The sequence below is a fragment of the Octopus bimaculoides genome, unplaced genomic scaffold (genome assembly GCF_046866305.1).
Source record: "Octopus bimaculoides isolate indiv1 unplaced genomic scaffold, ASM4686630v1 contig145, whole genome shotgun sequence".
Classification (NCBI taxonomy): domain Eukaryota; kingdom Metazoa; phylum Mollusca; class Cephalopoda; order Octopoda; family Octopodidae; genus Octopus; species Octopus bimaculoides.
In genome coordinates this window covers 24,114-50,248 of record NW_028315395.1, presented here as the reverse complement: position 1 = coordinate 50,248, position 26,135 = coordinate 24,114, and the positions used below count along the sequence as shown (strand labels likewise).

The 26,135-nt window shown below is 39.9% G+C and overlaps 1 long non-coding RNA gene across 19 annotated transcripts in view; it reads left to right on the top strand.

Moving 5' to 3' along the window:
• The first annotated feature begins 7,688 nt into the window (after nt 1–7,688).
• LOC149129133 (uncharacterized) overlaps nt 7,689–26,135 on the top strand; it is a 34,850-nt gene continuing 16,403 nt past the window's right edge. For 6 of the 19 annotated variants that reach the window (XR_016240429.1, XR_016240426.1, XR_016240422.1 and 3 more), the window contains exon 1: nt 21,472–23,948. This is a non-coding gene — a long non-coding RNA (uncharacterized LOC149129133). Of the gene's footprint in view, nt 7,808–18,048; nt 18,186–21,445; nt 23,949–24,560; nt 24,573–26,135 lie in introns of those variants that run through there. The other 13 variants (XR_016240423.1, XR_016240420.1, XR_016240418.1 and 10 more) reach the window with 9 other exon arrangements.

Below are 26,135 nucleotides of genomic sequence, written 5' to 3'. Positions count from 1 at the left end.
TCTGATCGAAGTAACCAAGTCTCGAAGGTAAATTCTTCCATTTATTGTGAGATGATGGGGGGTGGATTGGTTCGCAAAAGTTTTGCTTCGTCTCGACGTTTCCATGGAACCTTTGATTTCTTTGTAGGATGCCAAGAAGATTCCGTCCAGATTCTCTGTTGTCGGCTGAATTCCTGATTGTTGTTTCTAAGTTATTTGGGGATGTAAGGTCGGTGGAGTTGCCTCCCCTTGTCCGTCTCTGGTTTGTGTTCGATAAGCCTGGGTTCATTTCTGTGTATGTTTTTGCTTTATTTCCTTCAGCAAGGGCTTATCCGATGCCTATTCTACGATGAACTGTGTTTCGTAGTTAATAAACAAATTGCTTTGTCTTTGCCAGCCTTGTAGCGAGTTTGTTTCTTCAGCTTCACAAGTTGTTTGCCACAGTTTAAAGACACTTTCCAAGCGTTGACCATCTCAATGTTTCTTTAATTCGTTGTAGATTTCCTCATCTATGTTCTTCAATTTTTCTTCATTGCTCAGCGCTCTAAGCTTAAGCAGTTCTATTTCTGTCTTCATGTTTTCCAAGTGTTAGTTTCTCCCATAATTGTCTTTGTTGGTCCTGTTCGTTTGGAATACGTTTAATTTGGAGTTTATGAGGCAGAATTTAACCAGTGTTCATAAATTTCTGCCTTGTGCTTGTTTTTGATGATGTTCCAGAAAGTAACCTTTCTGGCTTTAAGTTTTTCATTCTATATGTGTATAATGCGGTTTTTAATTGATAGTGGAGGGGGATGGGCTTCTATCTTGTGTATCATCTTTAGGTGGATTTTCATTTAAGCAATTATTATGTGGTAAAGAATGAAGAGTGGTGCATAATTTGGACAAATGTTGATTGAGCTGTTGCAGGGATTGTTCTTTCTCTTCTTTTCCTTTTGTGTGGAGCGAGTGAGTTCATCAGTGTTGCTAATCAAAAGTCTCAAATTCGTGTTCATCTCTCTCAGTTCCTTAAGAGTCTCTTCATTCCTTAAGAGTCTCTTCGTCTCAAGAAGATTAAGTTTGTCCAAAGACACCTGGAAAAGGTTTAGTTTTTGAAAGCATTATATTTCGGTTGCTTACTTCCATGAGAGTTACCTTGTCTGTTGGAATACATTTTTAGATTACTGGCGTGTACAATACATGCTCACACATGTATGTATATGTATATATATATATATATATATGTATATATATATATAGGTAAGTGGTAGGTTTGCCTCGATCCTTCAGGGGTAGTCTGAAGCATCCAAGCAACCAGGGGATGTTTAAATCCGGAGGCACTCCTGGAGATCACCTGTATGGATACCGTCATGGGAAGAGGGCGTCCAGAGGCAGGTAATATGTTGCTTAAACTGTAGTTTATGCATTTACTTGGAGGACAATCAGTAAGTTGTCATAATAGTGTTTGGAGTGTGGATATGTGTATACATATGAGTACGTACATGCACATATATGTTTGTGTGTGTATGCCCATATACATGTTTGTGTGAGTGTGTATGTATGTAGACATTATGAACACAGGAGGTGTTTCTTTCTTTTTTTTATAAATCTCCTTTTACAAAACCACTACATTATAGGGATGTCAAAAAACCGACACCGGCCCCTAAGTGATGGCCTTGAAAAATTCTGTTTTAGTCGAATGAATCGAATCCAGCACTTATTTTGGTCTGCTTTGCTGAACTGCTAGGTTATAGGAGCATAAACACCAACACCAGTTATCAAGCAGTGATGGGAGACAGACACACAGACATGAGGAGACACACACACACATATATTCGATGGGCTTCTTTTAGTTTCCATCCACCAAAACCACTCACAAGGCTTTGGTCGGCTTGAGACTATAGCAGAAGACACTTGCTCAAGGTGGCACGCAGTGAGACTGAACCCAGAACCATGTGGTTGGGAAGCAAGCCTCTTACTACACATAATATATGACAAAGATGGTGGGATAGGCTGGAAGTATAAGGTAAGTGATGACGTATGAACGGTCAAGGGGCCTTGCAAGTAAGACAGACATGTGAGCAGAAGGACAACTAGTGCGTATGACTTTTGCTTTCGGGCTTTCGCTTGGGACAGACATGGTGACCCCGCAAGAGTTCAGGGAAATTGGCGTTAGGTTCTGGCCAGAGGTTAGGTCGGTGTATCCTAAGTGGACAGTATAAATGTTGCGAGAGGACCCATGTGACAGATGAACCAAGCTTTTTAGCCCATTTCACACACCTGCTTATACCCACTGATCCACTGACTTGTACGAGTTAAGGCAGCTGGTGTATATATATATATATACAAACATATATGCTGTGTGTAGCATCGTGTGAAAGAGGGAGGCTAGTATATATTATATAAAAAAAACTTTAAGGCGCTGCTCCAGCATGGCCGCAGTCTAATGAATGAAACAAGTAAAAGAAAGAAAGGAACATGAGAAAAAAAACCCCATACATTTCGTACGTATACCTGCGGCTAAAGACACGCAGCTAGCTTTATTGATTGAGTGTGACAAGGGACGGATTGATGTCTAGCAAGATATATTTAAACGAAGTCTATGAAAAGCATTCGACAATCCAGAATCGACCCACCCTCTCTGATCGAAGTAACCAAGTCTTGAAGGTAAATTCTTCCATTTATTGTGAGATGATGGGGGGTGGATTGGTTCGCAAAAGTTTTGCTTCGTCTCGACGTTTCCATGGAACCTTTGATTTCTTTGTAGGATGCCAAGAAGATTCCGTCCAGATTCTCTGTTGTCGGCTGAATTCCTGATTGTTGTTTCTAAGTTATTTGGGGATGTAAGGTCGGTGGAGTTGCCTCCCCTTGTCCGTCTCTGGTTTGTGTTCGATAAGCTTGGGTTCATTTCTGTGTATGTTTTTGCTTTATCTTCCTTCAGCAAGGGCTTATCCGATGCCTTTTCTACGATGAACTGTGTTTCGTAGTTAATAAACAAATTGCTTTGTCTTTGCCAGCCTTGTAGCGAGTTTGTTTCTTCAGCTTCACAAGTTGTTTGCCACAGTTTAAAGACACTTTCCAAGCGTTGACCATCTCAATGTTTCTTTAATTCGTTGTAGATTTCCTCATCTATGTTCTTCAATTTTTCTTCATTGCTCAGCGCTCTAAGCTTAAGCAGTTCTATTTCTGTCTTCATGTTTTCCAAGTGTTAGTTTCTCCCATAATTGTCTTTGTTGGTCCTGTTCGTTTGGAATACGTTTAATTTGGAGTTTATGAGGCAGAATTTAACCAGTGTTCATAAATTTCTGCCTTGTGCTTGTTTTTGATGATGTTCCAGAAAGTAACCTTTCTGGCTTTAAGTTTTTCATTCTATATGTGTATAATGCGGTTTTTAATTGATAGTGGAGGGGGATGGGCTTCTATCTTGTGTATCATCTTTAGGTGGATTTTCATTTAAGCAATTATTATGTGGTAAAGAATGAAGAGTGGTGCATAATTTGGACAAATGTTGATTGAGCTGTTGCAGGGATTGTTCTTTCTCTTCTTTTCCTCTTGTGTGGAGCGAGTGAGTTCATCAGTGTTGCTAATCAAAAGTCTCAAATTCGTGTTCATCTCTCTCAGTTCCTTAAGAGTCTCTTCATTCCTTAAGAGTCTCTTCGTCTCAAGAAGATTAAGTTTGTCCAAAGACACCTGGAAAAGGTTTAGTTTTTGAAAGCATTATATTTCGGTTGCTTACTTCCATGAGAGTTACCTTGTCTGTTGGAATACATTTTTAGATTACTGGCGTGTACATGCTCACACATGTATGTATATGTATATATATATATATATATATGTATATATATATATATGTAAGTGGTAGGTTTGCCTCGATCCTTCAGGGGTAGTCTGAAGCATCCAAGCAACCAGGGGATGTTTAAATCCGGAGGCACTCCTGGAGATCACCTGTATGGATACCGTCATGGGAAGAGGGCGTCCAGAGGCAGGTAATATGTTGCTTAAACTGTAGTTTATGCATTTACTTGGAGGACAATCAGTAAGTTGTCATAATAGTGTTTGGAGTGTGGATATGTGTATACATATGAGTACGTACATGCACATATATGTTTGTGTGTGTATGCCCATATACATGTTTGTGTGAGTGTGTATGTATGTAGACATTATGAACACAGGAGGTGTTTCTTTCTTTTTTTTATAAATCTCCTTTTACAAAACCACTACATTATAGGGATGTCAAAAAACCGACACCGGCCCCTAAGTGATGGCCTTGAAAAATTCTGTTTTCGTCGAATGAATCGAATCCAGCACTTATTTTGGTCTGCTTTGCTGAACTGCTAGGTTATAGGAGCATAAACACCAACACCAGTTATCAAGCAGTGATGGGAGACAGACACACAGACATGAGGAGACACACACACACATATATTCGATGGGCTTCTTTTAGTTTCCATCCACCAAAACCACTCACAAGGCTTTGGTCGGCTTGAGACTATAGCAGAAGACACTTGCTCAAGGTGGCACGCAGTGAGACTGAACCCAGAACCATGTGGTTGGGAAGCAAGCCTCTTACTACACATAATATATGACAAAGATGGTGGGATAGGCTGGAAGTATAAGGTAAGTGATGACGTATGAACGGTCAAGGGGCCTTGCAAGTAAGACAGACATGTGAGCAGAAGGACAACTAGTGCGTATGACTTTTGCTTTCGGGCTTTCGCTTGGGACAGACATGGTGACCCCGCAAGAGTTCAGGGAAATTGGCGTTAGGTTCTGGCCAGAGGTTAGGTCGGTGTATCCTAAGTGGACAGTATAAATGTTGCGAGAGGACCCATGTGACAGATGAACCAAGCTTTTTAGCCCATTTCACACACCTGCTTATACCCACTGATCCACTGACTTGTACGAGTTAAGGCAGCTGGTGTATATATATATATATACAAACATATATGCTGTGTGTAGCATCGTGTGAAAGAGGGAGGCTAGTATATATTATATAAAAAAAACTTTAAGGCGCTGCTCCAGCATGGCCGCAGTCTAATGAATGAAACAAGTAAAAGAAAGAAAGGAACATGAGAAAAAAAACCCCATACATTTCGTACGTATACCTGCGGCTAAAGACACGCAGCTAGCTTTACTGATTGAGTGTGACAAGGGACGGATTGATGTCTAGCAAGATATATTTAAACGAAGTTTATGAAAAGCATTCGACAATCCAGAATCGACCCACCCTCTCTGATCGAAGTAACCAAGTCTTGAAGGTAAATTCTTCCATTTATTGTGAGATGATGGGGGGTGGATTGGTTCGCAAAAGTTTTGCTTCGTCTCGACGTTTCCATGGAACCTTTGATTTCTTTGTAGGATGCCAAGAAGATTCCGTCCAGATTCTCTGTTGTCGGCTGAATTCCTGATTGTTGTTTCTAAGTTATTTGGGGATGTAAGGTCGGTGGAGTTGCCTCCCCTTGTCCGTCTCTGGTTTGTGTTCGATAAGCCTGGGTTCATTTCTGTGTATGTTTTTGCTTTATTTTCCTTCAGCAAGGGCTTATCCGATGCCTATTCTACGATGAACTGTGTTTCGTAGTTAATAAACAAATTGCTTTGACTTTGCCAGCCTTGTAGCGAGTTTGTTTCTTCAGCTTCACAAGTTGTTTGCCACAGTTTAAAGACACTTTCCAAGCGTTGACCATCTCAATGTTTCTTTAATTCGTTGTAGATTTCCTCATCTATGTTCTTCAATTTTTCTTCATTGCTCAGCGCTCTAAGCTTAAGCAGTTCTATTTCTGTCTTCATGTTTTCCAAGTGTTAGTTTCTCCCATAATTGTCTTTGTTGGTCCTGTTCGTTTGGAATACGTTTAATTTGGAGTTTATGAGGCAGAATTTAACCAGTGTTCATAAATTTCTGCCTTGTGCTTGTTTTTGATGATGTTCCAGAAAGTAACCTTTCTGGCTTTAAGTTTTTCATTCTATATGTGTATAATGCGGTTTTTAATTGATAGTGGAGGGGGATGGGCTTCTATCTTGTGTATCATCTTTAGGTGGATTTTCATTTAAGCAATTATTATGTGGTAAAGAATGAAGAGTGGTGCATAATTTGGACAAATGTTGATTGAGCTGTTGCAGGGATTGTTCTTTCTCTTCTTTTCCTCTTGTGTGGAGCGAGTGAGTTCATCAGTGTTGCTAATCAAAAGTCTCAAATTCGTGTTCATCTCTCTCAGTTCCTTAAGAGTCTCTTCATTCCTTAAGAGTCTCTTCGTCTCAAGAAGATTAAGTTTGTCCAAAGACACCTGGAAAAGGTTTAGTTTTTGAAAGCATTATATTTCGGTTGCTTACTTCCATGAGAGTTACCTTGTCTGTTGGAATACATTTTTAGATTACTGGCGTGTACAATACATGCTCACACATGTATGTATGTGTATATATATATATATATATGTATATATATATATAGGTAAGTGGTAGGTTTGCCTCGATCCTTCAGGGGTAGTCTGAAGCATCCAAGCAACCAGGGGATGTTTAAATCCGGAGGCACTCCTGGAGATCACCTGTATGGATACCGTCATGGGAAGAGGGCGTCCAGAGGCAGGTAATATGTTGCTTAAACTGTAGTTTATGCATTTACTTGGAGGACAATCAGTAAGTTGTCATAATAGTGTTTGGAGTGTGGATATGTGTATACATATGAGTACGTACATGCACATATATGTTTGTGTGTGTATGCCCATATACATGTTTGTGTGAGTGTGTATGTATGTAGACATTATGAACACAGGAGGTGTTTCTTTCTTTTTTTTATAAATCTCCTTTTACAAAACCACTACATTATAGGGATGTCAAAAAACCGACACCGGCCCCTAAGTGATGGCCTTGAAAAATTCTGTTTTAGTCGAATGAATCGAATCCAGCACTTATTTTGGTCTGCTTTGCTGAACTGCTAGGTTATAGGAGCATAAATACCAACACCAGTTATCAAGCAGTGATGGGAGACAGACACACAGACATGAGGAGACACACACACACATATATTCGATGGGCTTCTTTTAGTTTCCATCCACCAAAACCACTCACAAGGCTTTGGTCGGCTTGAGACTATAGCAGAAGACACTTGCTCAAGGTGGCACGCAGTGAGACTGAACCCAGAACCATGTGGTTGGGAAGCAAGCCTCTTACTACACATAATATATGACAAAGATGGTGGGATAGGCTGGAAGTATAAGGTAAGTGATGACGTATGAACGGTCAAGGGGCCTTGCAAGTAAGACAGACATGTGAGCAGAAGGACAACTAGTGCGTATGACTTTTGCTTTCGGGCTTTCGCTTGGGACAGACATGGTGACCCCGCAAGAGTTCAGGGAAATTGGCGTTAGGTTCTGGCCAGAGGTTAGGTCGGTGTATCCTAAGTGGACAGTATAAATGTTGCGAGAGGACCCATGTGACAGATGAACCAAGCTTTTTAGCCCATTTCACACACCTGCTTATACCCACTGATCCACTGACTTGTACGAGTTAAGGCAGCTGGTGTATATATATATATATACAAACATATATGCTGTGTGTAGCATCGTGTGAAAGAGGGAGGCTAGTATATATTATATAAAAAAAACTTTAAGGCGCTGCTCCAGCATGGCCGCAGTCTAATGAATGAAACAAGTAAAAGAAAGAAAGGAACATGAGAAAAAAAACCCCATACATTTCGTACGTATACCTGCGGCTAAAGACACGCAGCTAGCTTTACTGATTGAGTGTGACAAGGGACGGATTGATGTCTAGCAAGATATATTTAAACGAAGTCTATGAAAAGCATTCGACAATCCAGAATCGACCCACCCTCTCTGATCGAAGTAACCAAGTCTCGAAGGTAAATTCTTCCATTTATTGTGAGATGATGGGGGGTGGATTGGTTCGCAAAAGTTTTGCTTCGTCTCGACGTTTCCATGGAACCTTTGATTTCTTTGTAGGATGCCAAGAAGATTCCGTCCAGATTCTCTGTTGTCGGCTGAATTCCTGATTGTTGTTTCTAAGTTATTTGGGGATGTAAGGTCGGTGGAGTTGCCTCCCCTTGTCCGTCTCTGGTTTGTGTTCGATAAGCCTGGGTTCATTTCTGTGTATGTTTTTGCTTTATTTCCTTCAGCAAGGGCTTATCCGATGCCTATTCTACGATGAACTGTGTTTCGTAGTTAATAAACAAATTGCTTTGTCTTTGCCAGCCTTGTAGCGAGTTTGTTTCTTCAGCTTCACAAGTTGTTTGCCACAGTTTAAAGACACTTTCCAAGCGTTGACCATCTCAATGTTTCTTTAATTCGTTGTAGATTTCCTCATCTATGTTCTTCAATTTTTCTTCATTGCTCAGCGCTCTAAGCTTAAGCAGTTCTATTTCTGTCTTCATGTTTTCCAAGTGTTAGTTTCTCCCATAATTGTCTTTGTTGGTCCTGTTCGTTTGGAATACGTTTAATTTGGAGTTTATGAGGCAGAATTTAACCAGTGTTCATAAATTTCTGCCTTGTGCTTGTTTTTGATGATGTTCCAGAAAGTAACCTTTCTGGCTTTAAGTTTTTCATTCTATATGTGTATAATGCGGTTTTTAATTGATAGTGGAGGGGGATGGGCTTCTATCTTGTGTATCATCTTTAGGTGGATTTTCATTTAAGCAATTATTATGTGGTAAAGAATGAAGAGTGGTGCATAATTTGGACAAATGTTGATTGAGCTGTTGCAGGGATTGTTCTTTCTCTTCTTTTCCTTTTGTGTGGAGCGAGTGAGTTCATCAGTGTTGCTAATCAAAAGTCTCAAATTCGTGTTCATCTCTCTCAGTTCCTTAAGAGTCTCTTCATTCCTTAAGAGTCTCTTCGTCTCAAGAAGATTAAGTTTGTCCAAAGACACCTGGAAAAGGTTTAGTTTTTGAAAGCATTATATTTCGGTTGCTTACTTCCATGAGAGTTACCTTGTCTGTTGGAATACATTTTTAGATTACTGGCGTGTACAATACATGCTCACACATGTATGTATATGTATATATATATATATATATATGTATATATATATATAGGTAAGTGGTAGGTTTGCCTCGATCCTTCAGGGGTAGTCTGAAGCATCCAAGCAACCAGGGGATGTTTAAATCCGGAGGCACTCCTGGAGATCACCTGTATGGATACCGTCATGGGAAGAGGGCGTCCAGAGGCAGGTAATATGTTGCTTAAACTGTAGTTTATGCATTTACTTGGAGGACAATCAGTAAGTTGTCATAATAGTGTTTGGAGTGTGGATATGTGTATACATATGAGTACGTACATGCACATATATGTTTGTGTGTGTATGCCCATATACATGTTTGTGTGAGTGTGTATGTATGTAGACATTATGAACACAGGAGGTGTTTCTTTCTTTTTTTTATAAATCTCCTTTTACAAAACCACTACATTATAGGGATGTCAAAAAACCGACACCGGCCCCTAAGTGATGGCCTTGAAAAATTCTGTTTTAGTCGAATGAATCGAATCCAGCACTTATTTTGGTCTGCTTTGCTGAACTGCTAGGTTATAGGAGCATAAACACCAACACCAGTTATCAAGCAGTGATGGGAGACAGACACACAGACATGAGGAGACACACACACACATATATTCGATGGGCTTCTTTTAGTTTCCATCCACCAAAACCACTCACAAGGCTTTGGTCGGCTTGAGACTATAGCAGAAGACACTTGCTCAAGGTGGCACGCAGTGAGACTGAACCCAGAACCATGTGGTTGGGAAGCAAGCCTCTTACTACACATAATATATGACAAAGATGGTGGGATAGGCTGGAAGTATAAGGTAAGTGATGACGTATGAACGGTCAAGGGGCCTTGCAAGTAAGACAGACATGTGAGCAGAAGGACAACTAGTGCGTATGACTTTTGCTTTCGGGCTTTCGCTTGGGACAGACATGGTGACCCCGCAAGAGTTCAGGGAAATTGGCGTTAGGTTCTGGCCAGAGGTTAGGTCGGTGTATCCTAAGTGGACAGTATAAATGTTGCGAGAGGACCCATGTGACAGATGAACCAAGCTTTTTAGCCCATTTCACACACCTGCTTATACCCACTGATCCACTGACTTGTACGAGTTAAGGCAGCTGGTGTATATATATATATATACAAACATATATGCTGTGTGTAGCATCGTGTGAAAGAGGGAGGCTAGTATATATTATATAAAAAAAACTTTAAGGCGCTGCTCCAGCATGGCCGCAGTCTAATGAATGAAACAAGTAAAAGAAAGAAAGGAACATGAGAAAAAAAACCCCATACATTTCGTACGTATACCTGCGGCTAAAGACACGCAGCTAGCTTTATTGATTGAGTGTGACAAGGGACGGATTGATGTCTAGCAAGATATATTTAAACGAAGTCTATGAAAAGCATTCGACAATCCAGAATCGACCCACCCTCTCTGATCGAAGTAACCAAGTCTTGAAGGTAAATTCTTCCATTTATTGTGAGATGATGGGGGGTGGATTGGTTCGCAAAAGTTTTGCTTCGTCTCGACGTTTCCATGGAACCTTTGATTTCTTTGTAGGATGCCAAGAAGATTCCGTCCAGATTCTCTGTTGTCGGCTGAATTCCTGATTGTTGTTTCTAAGTTATTTGGGGATGTAAGGTCGGTGGAGTTGCCTCCCCTTGTCCGTCTCTGGTTTGTGTTCGATAAGCTTGGGTTCATTTCTGTGTATGTTTTTGCTTTATCTTCCTTCAGCAAGGGCTTATCCGATGCCTTTTCTACGATGAACTGTGTTTCGTAGTTAATAAACAAATTGCTTTGTCTTTGCCAGCCTTGTAGCGAGTTTGTTTCTTCAGCTTCACAAGTTGTTTGCCACAGTTTAAAGACACTTTCCAAGCGTTGACCATCTCAATGTTTCTTTAATTCGTTGTAGATTTCCTCATCTATGTTCTTCAATTTTTCTTCATTGCTCAGCGCTCTAAGCTTAAGCAGTTCTATTTCTGTCTTCATGTTTTCCAAGTGTTAGTTTCTCCCATAATTGTCTTTGTTGGTCCTGTTCGTTTGGAATACGTTTAATTTGGAGTTTATGAGGCAGAATTTAACCAGTGTTCATAAATTTCTGCCTTGTGCTTGTTTTTGATGATGTTCCAGAAAGTAACCTTTCTGGCTTTAAGTTTTTCATTCTATATGTGTATAATGCGGTTTTTAATTGATAGTGGAGGGGGATGGGCTTCTATCTTGTGTATCATCTTTAGGTGGATTTTCATTTAAGCAATTATTATGTGGTAAAGAATGAAGAGTGGTGCATAATTTGGACAAATGTTGATTGAGCTGTTGCAGGGATTGTTCTTTCTCTTCTTTTCCTCTTGTGTGGAGCGAGTGAGTTCATCAGTGTTGCTAATCAAAAGTCTCAAATTCGTGTTCATCTCTCTCAGTTCCTTAAGAGTCTCTTCATTCCTTAAGAGTCTCTTCGTCTCAAGAAGATTAAGTTTGTCCAAAGACACCTGGAAAAGGTTTAGTTTTTGAAAGCATTATATTTCGGTTGCTTACTTCCATGAGAGTTACCTTGTCTGTTGGAATACATTTTTAGATTACTGGCGTGTACATGCTCACACATGTATGTATATGTATATATATATATATATATATGTATATATATATATATGTAAGTGGTAGGTTTGCCTCGATCCTTCAGGGGTAGTCTGAAGCATCCAAGCAACCAGGGGATGTTTAAATCCGGAGGCACTCCTGGAGATCACCTGTATGGATACCGTCATGGGAAGAGGGCGTCCAGAGGCAGGTAATATGTTGCTTAAACTGTAGTTTATGCATTTACTTGGAGGACAATCAGTAAGTTGTCATAATAGTGTTTGGAGTGTGGATATGTGTATACATATGAGTACGTACATGCACATATATGTTTGTGTGTGTATGCCCATATACATGTTTGTGTGAGTGTGTATGTATGTAGACATTATGAACACAGGAGGTGTTTCTTTCTTTTTTTTATAAATCTCCTTTTACAAAACCACTACATTATAGGGATGTCAAAAAACCGACACCGGCCCCTAAGTGATGGCCTTGAAAAATTCTGTTTTCGTCGAATGAATCGAATCCAGCACTTATTTTGGTCTGCTTTGCTGAACTGCTAGGTTATAGGAGCATAAACACCAACACCAGTTATCAAGCAGTGATGGGAGACAGACACACAGACATGAGGAGACACACACACACATATATTCGATGGGCTTCTTTTAGTTTCCATCCACCAAAACCACTCACAAGGCTTTGGTCGGCTTGAGACTATAGCAGAAGACACTTGCTCAAGGTGGCACGCAGTGAGACTGAACCCAGAACCATGTGGTTGGGAAGCAAGCCTCTTACTACACATAATATATGACAAAGATGGTGGGATAGGCTGGAAGTATAAGGTAAGTGATGACGTATGAACGGTCAAGGGGCCTTGCAAGTAAGACAGACATGTGAGCAGAAGGACAACTAGTGCGTATGACTTTTGCTTTCGGGCTTTCGCTTGGGACAGACATGGTGACCCCGCAAGAGTTCAGGGAAATTGGCGTTAGGTTCTGGCCAGAGGTTAGGTCGGTGTATCCTAAGTGGACAGTATAAATGTTGCGAGAGGACCCATGTGACAGATGAACCAAGCTTTTTAGCCCATTTCACACACCTGCTTATACCCACTGATCCACTGACTTGTACGAGTTAAGGCAGCTGGTGTATATATATATATATACAAACATATATGCTGTGTGTAGCATCGTGTGAAAGAGGGAGGCTAGTATATATTATATAAAAAAAACTTTAAGGCGCTGCTCCAGCATGGCCGCAGTCTAATGAATGAAACAAGTAAAAGAAAGAAAGGAACATGAGAAAAAAAACCCCATACATTTCGTACGTATACCTGCGGCTAAAGACACGCAGCTAGCTTTACTGATTGAGTGTGACAAGGGACGGATTGATGTCTAGCAAGATATATTTAAACGAAGTTTATGAAAAGCATTCGACAATCCAGAATCGACCCACCCTCTCTGATCGAAGTAACCAAGTCTTGAAGGTAAATTCTTCCATTTATTGTGAGATGATGGGGGGTGGATTGGTTCGCAAAAGTTTTGCTTCGTCTCGACGTTTCCATGGAACCTTTGATTTCTTTGTAGGATGCCAAGAAGATTCCGTCCAGATTCTCTGTTGTCGGCTGAATTCCTGATTGTTGTTTCTAAGTTATTTGGGGATGTAAGGTCGGTGGAGTTGCCTCCCCTTGTCCGTCTCTGGTTTGTGTTCGATAAGCCTGGGTTCATTTCTGTGTATGTTTTTGCTTTATTTTCCTTCAGCAAGGGCTTATCCGATGCCTATTCTACGATGAACTGTGTTTCGTAGTTAATAAACAAATTGCTTTGACTTTGCCAGCCTTGTAGCGAGTTTGTTTCTTCAGCTTCACAAGTTGTTTGCCACAGTTTAAAGACACTTTCCAAGCGTTGACCATCTCAATGTTTCTTTAATTCGTTGTAGATTTCCTCATCTATGTTCTTCAATTTTTCTTCATTGCTCAGCGCTCTAAGCTTAAGCAGTTCTATTTCTGTCTTCATGTTTTCCAAGTGTTAGTTTCTCCCATAATTGTCTTTGTTGGTCCTGTTCGTTTGGAATACGTTTAATTTGGAGTTTATGAGGCAGAATTTAACCAGTGTTCATAAATTTCTGCCTTGTGCTTGTTTTTGATGATGTTCCAGAAAGTAACCTTTCTGGCTTTAAGTTTTTCATTCTATATGTGTATAATGCGGTTTTTAATTGATAGTGGAGGGGGATGGGCTTCTATCTTGTGTATCATCTTTAGGTGGATTTTCATTTAAGCAATTATTATGTGGTAAAGAATGAAGAGTGGTGCATAATTTGGACAAATGTTGATTGAGCTGTTGCAGGGATTGTTCTTTCTCTTCTTTTCCTCTTGTGTGGAGCGAGTGAGTTCATCAGTGTTGCTAATCAAAAGTCTCAAATTCGTGTTCATCTCTCTCAGTTCCTTAAGAGTCTCTTCATTCCTTAAGAGTCTCTTCGTCTCAAGAAGATTAAGTTTGTCCAAAGACACCTGGAAAAGGTTTAGTTTTTGAAAGCATTATATTTCGGTTGCTTACTTCCATGAGAGTTACCTTGTCTGTTGGAATACATTTTTAGATTACTGGCGTGTACAATACATGCTCACACATGTATGTATGTGTATATATATATATATATATGTATATATATATATAGGTAAGTGGTAGGTTTGCCTCGATCCTTCAGGGGTAGTCTGAAGCATCCAAGCAACCAGGGGATGTTTAAATCCGGAGGCACTCCTGGAGATCACCTGTATGGATACCGTCATGGGAAGAGGGCGTCCAGAGGCAGGTAATATGTTGCTTAAACTGTAGTTTATGCATTTACTTGGAGGACAATCAGTAAGTTGTCATAATAGTGTTTGGAGTGTGGATATGTGTATACATATGAGTACGTACATGCACATATATGTTTGTGTGTGTATGCCCATATACATGTTTGTGTGAGTGTGTATGTATGTAGACATTATGAACACAGGAGGTGTTTCTTTCTTTTTTTTATAAATCTCCTTTTACAAAACCACTACATTATAGGGATGTCAAAAAACCGACACCGGCCCCTAAGTGATGGCCTTGAAAAATTCTGTTTTAGTCGAATGAATCGAATCCAGCACTTATTTTGGTCTGCTTTGCTGAACTGCTAGGTTATAGGAGCATAAATACCAACACCAGTTATCAAGCAGTGATGGGAGACAGACACACAGACATGAGGAGACACACACACACATATATTCGATGGGCTTCTTTTAGTTTCCATCCACCAAAACCACTCACAAGGCTTTGGTCGGCTTGAGACTATAGCAGAAGACACTTGCTCAAGGTGGCACGCAGTGAGACTGAACCCAGAACCATGTGGTTGGGAAGCAAGCCTCTTACTACACATAATATATGACAAAGATGGTGGGATAGGCTGGAAGTATAAGGTAAGTGATGACGTATGAACGGTCAAGGGGCCTTGCAAGTAAGACAGACATGTGAGCAGAAGGACAACTAGTGCGTATGACTTTTGCTTTCGGGCTTTCGCTTGGGACAGACATGGTGACCCCGCAAGAGTTCAGGGAAATTGGCGTTAGGTTCTGGCCAGAGGTTAGGTCGGTGTATCCTAAGTGGACAGTATAAATGTTGCGAGAGGACCCATGTGACAGATGAACCAAGCTTTTTAGCCCATTTCACACACCTGCTTATACCCACTGATCCACTGACTTGTACGAGTTAAGGCAGCTGGTGTATATATATATATATACAAACATATATGCTGTGTGTAGCATCGTGTGAAAGAGGGAGGCTAGTATATATTATATAAAAAAAACTTTAAGGCGCTGCTCCAGCATGGCCGCAGTCTAATGAATGAAACAAGTAAAAGAAAGAAAGGAACATGAGAAAAAAAACCCCATACATTTCGTACGTATACCTGCGGCTAAAGACACGCAGCTAGCTTTACTGATTGAGTGTGACAAGGGACGGATTGATGTCTAGCAAGATATATTTAAACGAAGTTTATGAAAAGCATTCGACAATCCAGAATCGACCCACCCTCTCTGATCGAAGTAACCAAGTCTTGAAGGTAAATTCTTCCATTTATTGTGAGATGATGGGGGGTGGATTGGTTCGCAAAAGTTTTGCTTCGTCTCGACGTTTCCATGGAACCTTTGATTTCTTTGTAGGATGCCAAGAAGATTCCGTCCAGATTCTCTGTTGTCGGCTGAATTCCTGATTGTTGTTTCTAAGTTATTTGGGGATGTAAGGTCGGTGGAGTTGCCTCCCCTTGTCCGTCTCTGGTTTGTGTTCGATAAGCCTGGGTTCATTTCTGTGTATGTTTTTGCTTTATTTTCCTTCAGCAAGGGCTTATCCGATGCCTATTCTACGATGAACTGTGTTTCGTAGTTAATAAACAAATTGCTTTGTCTTTGCCAGCCTTGTAGCGAGTTTGTTTCTTCAGCTTCACAAGTTGTTTGCCACAGTTTAAAGACACTTTCCAAGCGTTGACCATCTCAATGTTTCTTTAATTCGTTGTAGATTTCCTCATCTATGTTCTTCAATTTTTCTTCATTGCTCAGCGCTCTAAGCTTAAGCAGTTCTATTTCTGTCTTCATGTTTTCCAAGTGTTAGTTTCTCCCATAATTGTCTTTGTTGGTCCTGTTCGTTTGGAATACGTTTAATTTGGAGTTTATGAGGCAGAATTTAACCAGTGTTCATAAATTTCTGCCTTGTGCTTGTTTTTGATGATGTTCCAGAAAGTAACCTTTCTGGCTTTAAGTTTTTCATTCTATATGTGTATAATGCGGTTTTTAATTGATAGTGGAGGGGGATGGGCTTCTATCTTGTGTATCATCTTTAGGTGGATTTTCATTTAAGCAATTATTATGTGGTAAAGAATGAAGAGTGGTGCATAATTTGGACAAATGTTGATTGAGCTGTTGCAGGGATTGTTCTTTCTCTTCTTTTCCTCTTGTGTGGAGCGAGTGAGTTCATCAGTGTTGCTAATCAAAAGTCTCAAATTCGTGTTCATCTCTCTCAGTTCCTTAAGAGTCTCTTCATTCCTTAAGAGTCTCTTCGTCTCAAGAAGATTAAGTTTGTCCAAAGACACCTGGAAAAGGTTTAGTTTTTGAAAGCATTATATTTCGGTTGCTTACTTCCATGAGAGTTACCTTGTCTGTTGGAATACATTTTTAGATTACTGGCGTGTACAATACATGCTCACACATGTATGTATGTGTATATATATATATATATATATATGTATATATATATATAGGTAAGTGGTAGGTTTGCCTCGATCCTTCAGGGGTAGTCTGAAGCATCCAAGCAACCAGGGGATGTTTAAATCCGGAGGCACTCCTGGAGATCACCTGTATGGATACCGTCATGGGAAGAGGGCGTCCAGAGGCAGGTAATATGTTGCTTAAACTGTAGTTTATGCATTTACTTGGAGGACAATCAGTAAGTTGTCATAATAGTGTTTGGAGTGTGGATATGTGTATACATATGAGTACGTACATGCACATATATGTTTGTGTGTGTATGCCCATATACATGTTTGTGTGAGTGTGTATGTATGTAGACATTATGAACACAGGAGGTGTTTCTTTCTTTTTTTTATAAATCTCCTTTTACAAAACCACTACATTATAGGGATGTCAAAAAACCGACACCGGCCCCTAAGTGATGGCCTTGAAAAATTCTGTTTTCGTCGAATGAATCGAATCCAGCACTTATTTTGGTCTGCTTTGCTGAACTGCTAGGTTATAGGAACATAAACACCAACACCAGTTATCAAGCAGTGATGGGAGACAGACACACAGACATGAGGAGACACACACACACATATATTCGATGGGCTTCTTTTAGTTTCCATCCACCAAAACCACTCACAAGGCTTTGGTCGGCTTGAGACTATAGCAGAAGACACTTGCTCAAGGTGGCACGCAGTGAGACTGAACCCAGAACCATGTGGTTGGGAAGCAAGCCTCTTACTACACATAATATATGACAAAGATGGTGGGATAGGCTGGAAGTATAAGGTAAGTGATGACGTATGAACGGTCAAGGGGCCTTGCAAGTAAGACAGACATGTGAGCAGAAGGACAACTAGTGCGTATGACTTTTGCTTTCGGGCTTTCGCTTGGGACAGACATGGTGACCCCGCAAGAGTTCAGGGAAATTGGCGTTAGGTTCTGGCCAGAGGTTAGGTCGGTGTATCCTAAGTGGACAGTATAAATGTTGCGAGAGGACCCATGTGACAGATGAACCAAGCTTTTTAGCCCATTTCACACACCTGCTTATACCCACTGATCCACTGACTTGTACGAGTTAAGGCAGCTGGTGTATATATATATATATACAAACATATATGCTGTGTGTAGCATCGTGTGAAAGAGGGAGGCTAGTATATATTATATAAAAAAAACTTTAAGGCGCTGCTCCAGCATGGCCGCAGTCTAATGAATGAAACAAGTAAAAGAAAGAAAGGAACATGAGAAAAAAAACCCCATACATTTCGTACGTATACCTGCGGCTAAAGACACGCAGCTAGCTTTACTGATTGAGTGTGACAAGGGACGGATTGATGTCTAGCAAGATATATTTAAACGAAGTTTATGAAAAGCATTCGACAATCCAGAATCGACCCACCCTCTCTGATCGAAGTAACCAAGTCTTGAAGGTAAATTCTTCCATTTATTGTGAGATGATGGGGGGTGGATTGGTTCGCAAAAGTTTTGCTTCGTCTCGACGTTTCCATGGAACCTTTGATTTCTTTGTAGGATGCCAAGAAGATTCCGTCCAGATTCTCTGTTGTCGGCTGAATTCCTGATTGTTGTTTCTAAGTTATTTGGGTATGTAAGGTCGGTGGAGTTGCCTCCCCTTGTCCGTCCCTGGTTTGTGTTCGATAAGCCTGGGTTCATTCATTTCTGTGTATGTTTTTGCTTTATTTTCCTTCAGCAAGGGCTTATCCGATGCCTATTCTACGATGAACTGTGTTTCGTAGTTAATAAACAAATTGCTTTGTCTTTGCCAGCCTTGTAGCGAGTTTGTTTCTTCAGCTTCACAAGTTGTTTGCCACAGTTTAAAGACACTTTCCAAGCGTTGACCATCTCAATGTTTCTTTAATTCGTTGTAGATTTCCTCATCTATGTTCTTCAATTTTTCTTCATTGCTCAGCGCTCTAAGCTTAAGCAGTTCTATTTCTGTCTTCATGTTTTCCAAGTGTTAGTTTCTCCCATAATTGTCTTTGTTGGTCCTGTTCGTTTGGAATACGTTTAATTTGGAGTTTATGAGGCAGAATTTAACCAGTGTTCATAAATTTCTGCCTTGTGCTTGTTTTTGATGATGTTCCAGAAAGTAACCTTTCTGGCTTTAAGTTTTTCATTCTATATGTGTATAATGCGGTTTTTAATTGATAGTGGAGGGGGATGGGCTTCTATCTTGTGTATCATCTTTAGGTGGATTTTCATTTAAGCAATTATTATGTGGTAAAGAATGAAGAGTGGTGCATAATTTGGACAAATGTTGATTGAGCTGTTGCAGGGATTGTTCTTTCTCTTCTTTTCCTCTTGTGTGGAGCGAGTGAGTTCATCAGTGTTGCTAATCAAAAGTCTCAAATTCGTGTTCATCTCTCTCAGTTCCTTAAGAGTCTCTTCATTCCTTAAGAGTCTCTTCGTCTCAAGAAGATTAAGTTTGTCCAAAGACACCTGGAAAAGGTTTAGTTTTTGAAAGCATTATATTTCGGTTGCTTACTTCCATGAGAGTTACCTTGTCTGTTGGAATACATTTTTAGATTACTGGCGTGTACAATACATGCTCACACATGTATGTATGTGTATATATATATATATATATGTATATATATATATAGGTAAGTGGTAGGTTTGCCTCGATCCTTCAGGGGTAGTCTGAAGCATCCAAGCAACCAGGGGATGTTTAAATCCGGAGGCACTCCTGGGGATCACCTGTATGGGTACCGTCATGGGAAGAGGGCGTCCAGAGGCAGGTAATATGTTGCTTAAACCGTAGTTTATGCATTTACTTGGAGGACAATCAGTAAGTTGTCATAATAGTGTTTGGAGTGTGGATATGTGTATACATATGAGTACGTACATGCACATATATGTTTGTGTGTGTATGCCCATATACATGTTTGTGTGAGTGTGTATGTATGTAGACATTATGAACACAGGAGGTGTTTCTTTCTTTTTTTTATAAATCTCCTTTTACAAAACCACTACATTATAGGGATGTCAAAAAACCGACACCGGCCCCTAAGTGATGGCCTTGAAAAATTCTGTTTTAGTCGAATGAATCGAATCCAGCACTGATTTTGGTCTGCTTTGCTGAACTGCTAGGTTATAGGAGCATAAACACCAACACCAGTTATCAAGCAGTGATGGGAGACAGACACACAGACATGAGGAGACACACACACATATATATTCGATGGGCTTCTTTCAGTTTCCATCCACCAAAACCACTCACAAGGCTTTGGTCGGCTTGAGACTATAGCAGAAGACACTTGCTCAAGGTGGCACGCAGTGAGACTGAACCCAGAACCATGTGGTTGGGAAGCAAGCCTCTTACTACACATAATATATGACAAAGATGGTGGGATAGGCTGGAAGTATAAGGTAAGTGATGACGTACGAACGGTCAAGGGGCCTTGCAAGTAAGACAGACATGTGAGCAGAAGGACAACTAGTGCGTATGACTTTTGCTTTCGGGCTTTCGCTTGGGACAGACATGGTGACCCCGCAAGAGTTCAGGGAAATTGGCGTTAGGTTCTGGCCAGAGGTTAGGTCGGTGTATCCTAAGTGGACAGTATAAATGTTGCGAGAGGACCCATGTGACAGATGAACCAAGCTTTTTAGCCCATTTCACACACCTGCTGTAAAGCGGTTGGCATTTGGAAGGGCATCCAGCTGTAGAAACCTTGCCAAATCAATTTGAGCATGGTGCAGCCTCTTAGCTTGCCAGTCCTCAGTCAAACCGTCCATGGGAAGCAGAATTAAATGATGATGCTTTATTCACAATTTTATAGACTTCTCTCTCACGCTTCCCCTCTTTTTCTCTCTTGTTCTTCACTTTTCCCTTCAACCAATCACATGAAGAAGGCATTACAGTCAGACGAAATAACTAAGGAATAAGACTGAGTTAAAAAGAATTCCACGTTTCACTCGCAGCCTCCCTGACTTCAGCCAATCACATGACAGCCTCACGAATGGGCTGAGTAACGGAGGAAGAAGCAGAATTATTATAAGATTGAATTTTCGTTACCAACCCGGCTGAAACTGGCTCTGGCTCCAACTACAAATGTTGTGTTGTTTTTAGAAGTTCTCAATTAAAATCTTCCACCATACCTTAGTCACGTTCTGTTCCTAAAACTGGCTGAATGATAACTGAGTTATTCAACACAGAGCATCTCGAAATAAATGCACCACTGGGAATGATGTATATTGGCTAATACTGGGTTGGGTACACAAGAAAGTTTTAATATAGAGTTGCACATATTAGTGGATGATCAGTTTGTAATTCTGGATCATTTCCTTGTATCCAGAATAATGTGGCTCCTGGCCTTGCCCGGTTCCATGGTGGTAATGTAAAAAGCATCCTGAACACTATTTATTTATTTACTTATATATTTATTCATTTATTTATTTATGTATTTATTAATTTATATATATATATTTTTTATTTATTTATTTATATATATATATATATATATATATATATATATATATATATTTATTTATATGGTGTGGCTCCTGGCCTTGCCCAGTTGCTCCCAAGATGTCCAGCCGATGCCAGCAGACAAAATGGATGGTAAATGAGGATAGAATTTATCTATTTTGTATTGTTATTTTGTCTTTTTCGGGATTTGTGGTTTTATTGTCTAATCTTTTTTTCTTTTTTTTTTTTTCTTTGTCTTTGCAGCTTTTCCACATAGATGTTGGTATATATAACATTATACATTACATAAATGTGTATGTGCGTGTGTGTGTACAACATGTCCATATACGCATGCATATATACACAGACTGAGAGAAGAAGAAGAGGAGAAGGGGAGTTAGCTGCCTGCTTATATTTGTATTGATGATGTTATTGAAATTACAATAATTATTATTCTTATTAATCTCCCTTCCAACATTCTTGCCTCCTGTTTTCATTTCTTCCTTATTCCTCCTCTTCCTCCCCATCATACCACAACCTCTGACCCCTTGCTGCTTCTCCTTAACCATTTATAGACACGCTCGTGCACATAGACATCATCTGCCAAATTTCTTTTCTGCTGTGGTGGCGGCAGTGCTGGTGTTGTCCTTTTCTCTCACTATCAGCTTGGTGTAATAATATTTTTCCTTCATAAATGGTAGCTGACCGCACCATACAGTAAGGTTTTAGCAAAGTTGTATTGGAATAATGGGGCTGGGGAGCGGGACATCTTTAAAAATGTGTGTGTGCATGCGTCTTTCTGTAAAAATATATACAAGTTGAGGGGGGGGGCCAAAGGTCATGTGCCAAGATTAAGACTCTAATATCTCTATTGCACATTTCAAAAACAACCCATTTATATTTAATTAGAAAGCAAAACAAATTAGCAAATGTCTGTAGCTTTTATTCTTCGTTGCATTGTTGTGTGAGGAATATCAACTCCCTGTGACAATGTGTGCACGAATTTCTTTGGACTTTTTTTCTTTTTAAAGCCTCTTTCTGACAGAGACATCTCGGTGGTGAGGGGTCCACTTTGCTATGTGTTGGGCACACCGTATTGCATGAACTTCTCGAACAAATTGACCGGCCGTTGTATGCGATGTTGCTTTTTCTCACGATGCTTTTGGTTGGAGATGTCCACAACTGTTCTGTTCTGTTTTGTTGCACCATCGCAACCAGACTGAAAAACAAGTCCAATGTGCTCCGGAATTGTCAAAGACGTGTTTCAGTTTTTCTAAAATGGAGTGAAATAAAATAATAATAATAATGATTTCTTGTTACTCTTATCAAACTCATTGGGCCCCAGGTTAAGCTAAACTCTCCTTATTCTCCCCACCAAAGTGAGGGAGTTTGTGTGTGCTCAATGTTTTCCCATTAGATAGTCTGGTAGGTCTGTTGTCCCTTCATTTAGTTCCTTAGCCATCATAACTGCCCCCGTTTCTCTCTCTCTCTCTCTCTCTCTGCCTCTTCAGTATGTATGTGTTGGGGGAGTCTGTAATGTCGTCATGGTTACTGTTTTTTTTTTTTCGTTTGTTTTTTCACCACCACAGCTTTACTATTAACAATATTTCAGTCGCATTTTTAAATCTGATAATTTCAGGGCAGGAAACTCATGATTGTCACCTCATCCCTCCCTCCCTCCTTATTTCTAATATCTTTCTAAATTCTGTTGCTACAACTACTTTGACGACGACGACCACCACCCACAAGTACTGCTACTACTACTACTACTGTCATGTCTCTGAATCGGCAGAGCGTCAGACAAAAGGTGCTTTATGGGTAGGTAAGTCTGTTTCCCTTGCTAGCTTTGAATCTGTCAAAATACAGGATGGGCCCAAAGTCACACACTGAGACCCCCCTCTCCCCCATATTTCAAAAACAGCACTTTATGGTTAATTACAACACAAAACTAATTAGGAAATGTCAACATCCTGATTACAAGGGTTCGAAACATTCACCATTTGCAGATTTTTTTATTGTTTGTTGTACAAGGAACAGAATTTCCTGCAGAGATCTTTGCACAGGTAGGGGAGGGGGCAACCATTGGTATTTGTCCTGCACACTGCATGTTGCATGGACTCTTTGCACTAATCAGGCGCAGGCTGTGTGGTAAAGAAGCTTGCTTTCCAACCACATGGTTCCTGGTTCAGTCCCACTGTGTGGCACTTTAAATAAGTGTCAACTAAGCCTCGGGCCAACCAAAGCCTTGCGAGTGGATTTGGTTGACAGAAACTGAAAGAAGCCCGTCGTGTGTATATATATATATATATATATATATATGTGTGTGTGTATGTACATGTGAGTGTGTCTGTCTGTCCCTGCCACCATTGTTTGATAGCCGATGGTGTGTTTACGTCCCCCGTAACTTAGCAGTTTGGCAAAAGAGATAGAATAAGTACTAGGCTTAGAAAAAATAATTCCTAGAGTCAATTTGTTCGACTGAGAGGCAGTGCTCCAGCATGGCTGCAGTCATGTGACTGAAACAAATAAAACAATAATCGACCAACAGTGTTTCAATGTTACACAAAATAATAATGATGATTAATAGTAGTATAAGATGTTATATTTTCGTGTGTGACTTTTGGCCCACCCTGTACCCAGAAATATGACCACCACCACAAAAAATAATATTTTTTTTTGCTATTGAAGTATCGAACGGGGTAGACAACTCTAGATATGTTTTGCTCTTATTTGACCTCCGTGAATTACAGCTTGTTTTTGCCAGATGGTAAGATGCATCTGTATACACACACATGTACATACATGCTGCTGCATGCAGATAGAGAGATTTGTAAGCCTAATACTTATTCTCTTTTGCCGAAACCACTAAGTTACGGGGACGTAAACACACCAGCATCGATTGTCAAGCGATGGTGGGGGGACAAACACAGACACACAAACACACCTACATATTTTGAGGGAGGGGACTAGTCGATTATGTTGACCCCCTAGCGTTTTAATTACCCTAACCCTTATAGGTTGAAAGGAACAGTCGACATCGGCGGAATTTGAACTCAGAACGTAAAGACGGACTGAACACCGTTAAGCACTTTCTCCGGCGTGCTAACGATTCTGCCTTTATAAATAATAATAATGTTCGTAATCCTTTCAATTATACGCATGGGCGGGGGTAGTTAATTACATTGACCCCTCAATGTTCGTCTTTTAATTAATAATCGGTCCCAGAAGGATCTTAGAAGCTAAAACACATTCGTCCAGCGAAATAAAGATTCTGATCGCAGAGAAACAAAGGGAAGTAACTCGGAGAAGCCAGAGTAAAATAGAGACGTTACAGATAGATGGCGCTGGTGTTTGTTGTTGGTTTGTCATAGCAACGGCGGCGAAGATGGCGGTAGGAACTCGTTAAAATTACTCTTTTCCTTGTTTCAGTCCTTTTGACTGCGTCCAAGCTGGAGCACCGCCTTTATAGTCGGTCAAATCGACCGCAGGACTTACTCTTTGTAAGCCTGGTACTTATTCTATCGGTCTCTTTTGCCGAAACCGCTAATTTACGTTGACGTAAACACACCAGCATCGGTTGTCAAGCGATGTTGGGAGGTGGGGACAAACAGACACACAAACATATACACACACATACATATATACAACGGGCTTCTTTCAGTTTCCGCCTACCAAATCCACTCCTTACGGTCTTTATTTCTTTCTCTGTCTTATTTCTGTGACCGGTTTCAGTCAGTATTTGTATCCGCCATCACTTGTTTACAACCCCAGGACCAGACATTTTATTTTCTTTTCGATAATTTATTAAGTTTGATTCGTTCGACGAAAACCGTTCACAGGGAACACGTCTGTGGAATACACAGCCACTTAAACATTAATTTCACCGTGCCCCAGTCCACTTACCTGGCAAAAATCACTTACACCTGTAATTCAAAGGGACCGGCCTTGTCACATTGTATTTCTTTGTAAATTACGTGAAGAAGACGTGTCTGCGGAGTACTGAGCCACTTGCATGCTAATTTTCTGTTGATTGAATTGTAATCGATATGTCACTTTCGCTTCATACTGTTTTATTGACCTTGAAAAATAAAGCTGACAAATATATACACATACATTACTAGATTCATAATATATACACACAAGCACATACATTACTAGATTCATAATAGATACATACATAACTCGATTCATAATATATGCACACACGTTACTCGATTCATAATATGTACACACACCTTACTAGATTCATAATATATACACATACATACATTACTCGATTCATAATATATACACACAAGCACATACATAACTCGATTCATAATATATGCACACACCTTACTAGATTCATAATATATACATACAAGCACATACATTACTCGATTCATAATATATACACATACATACATTACTCGATTCATAATATGTACACACACATTACTAGATTCATAATATATACACACACACATTACTCGATTCATAATATATACACATACATACATTACTCGATTCATAATATATACATACAAGCACATACATTACTCGATTCATAATATATACACATACATACATTACTCCATTCATAATACACACACACCTTACTAGATTCATAATATACATACACTACTAGATTCATTATATATACACACACACACATTACTAGATTCATAATATACACACACACACACATTACTACATTCATAATATATACACACACCTTACTAGATTCATAATATATACACACACACACATTACTCGATTCATAATATATACACACACACATTACTAGATTCATAATATATACACACACACATTACTTGATTCATAATATATACACCCACATTATTCGATTCATAATATATACACATACATTACTCGATTCATAATATATACATACATAACTCGATTCATAATATATGCACACACGTTACTCGATTCATAATATGTACACACACCT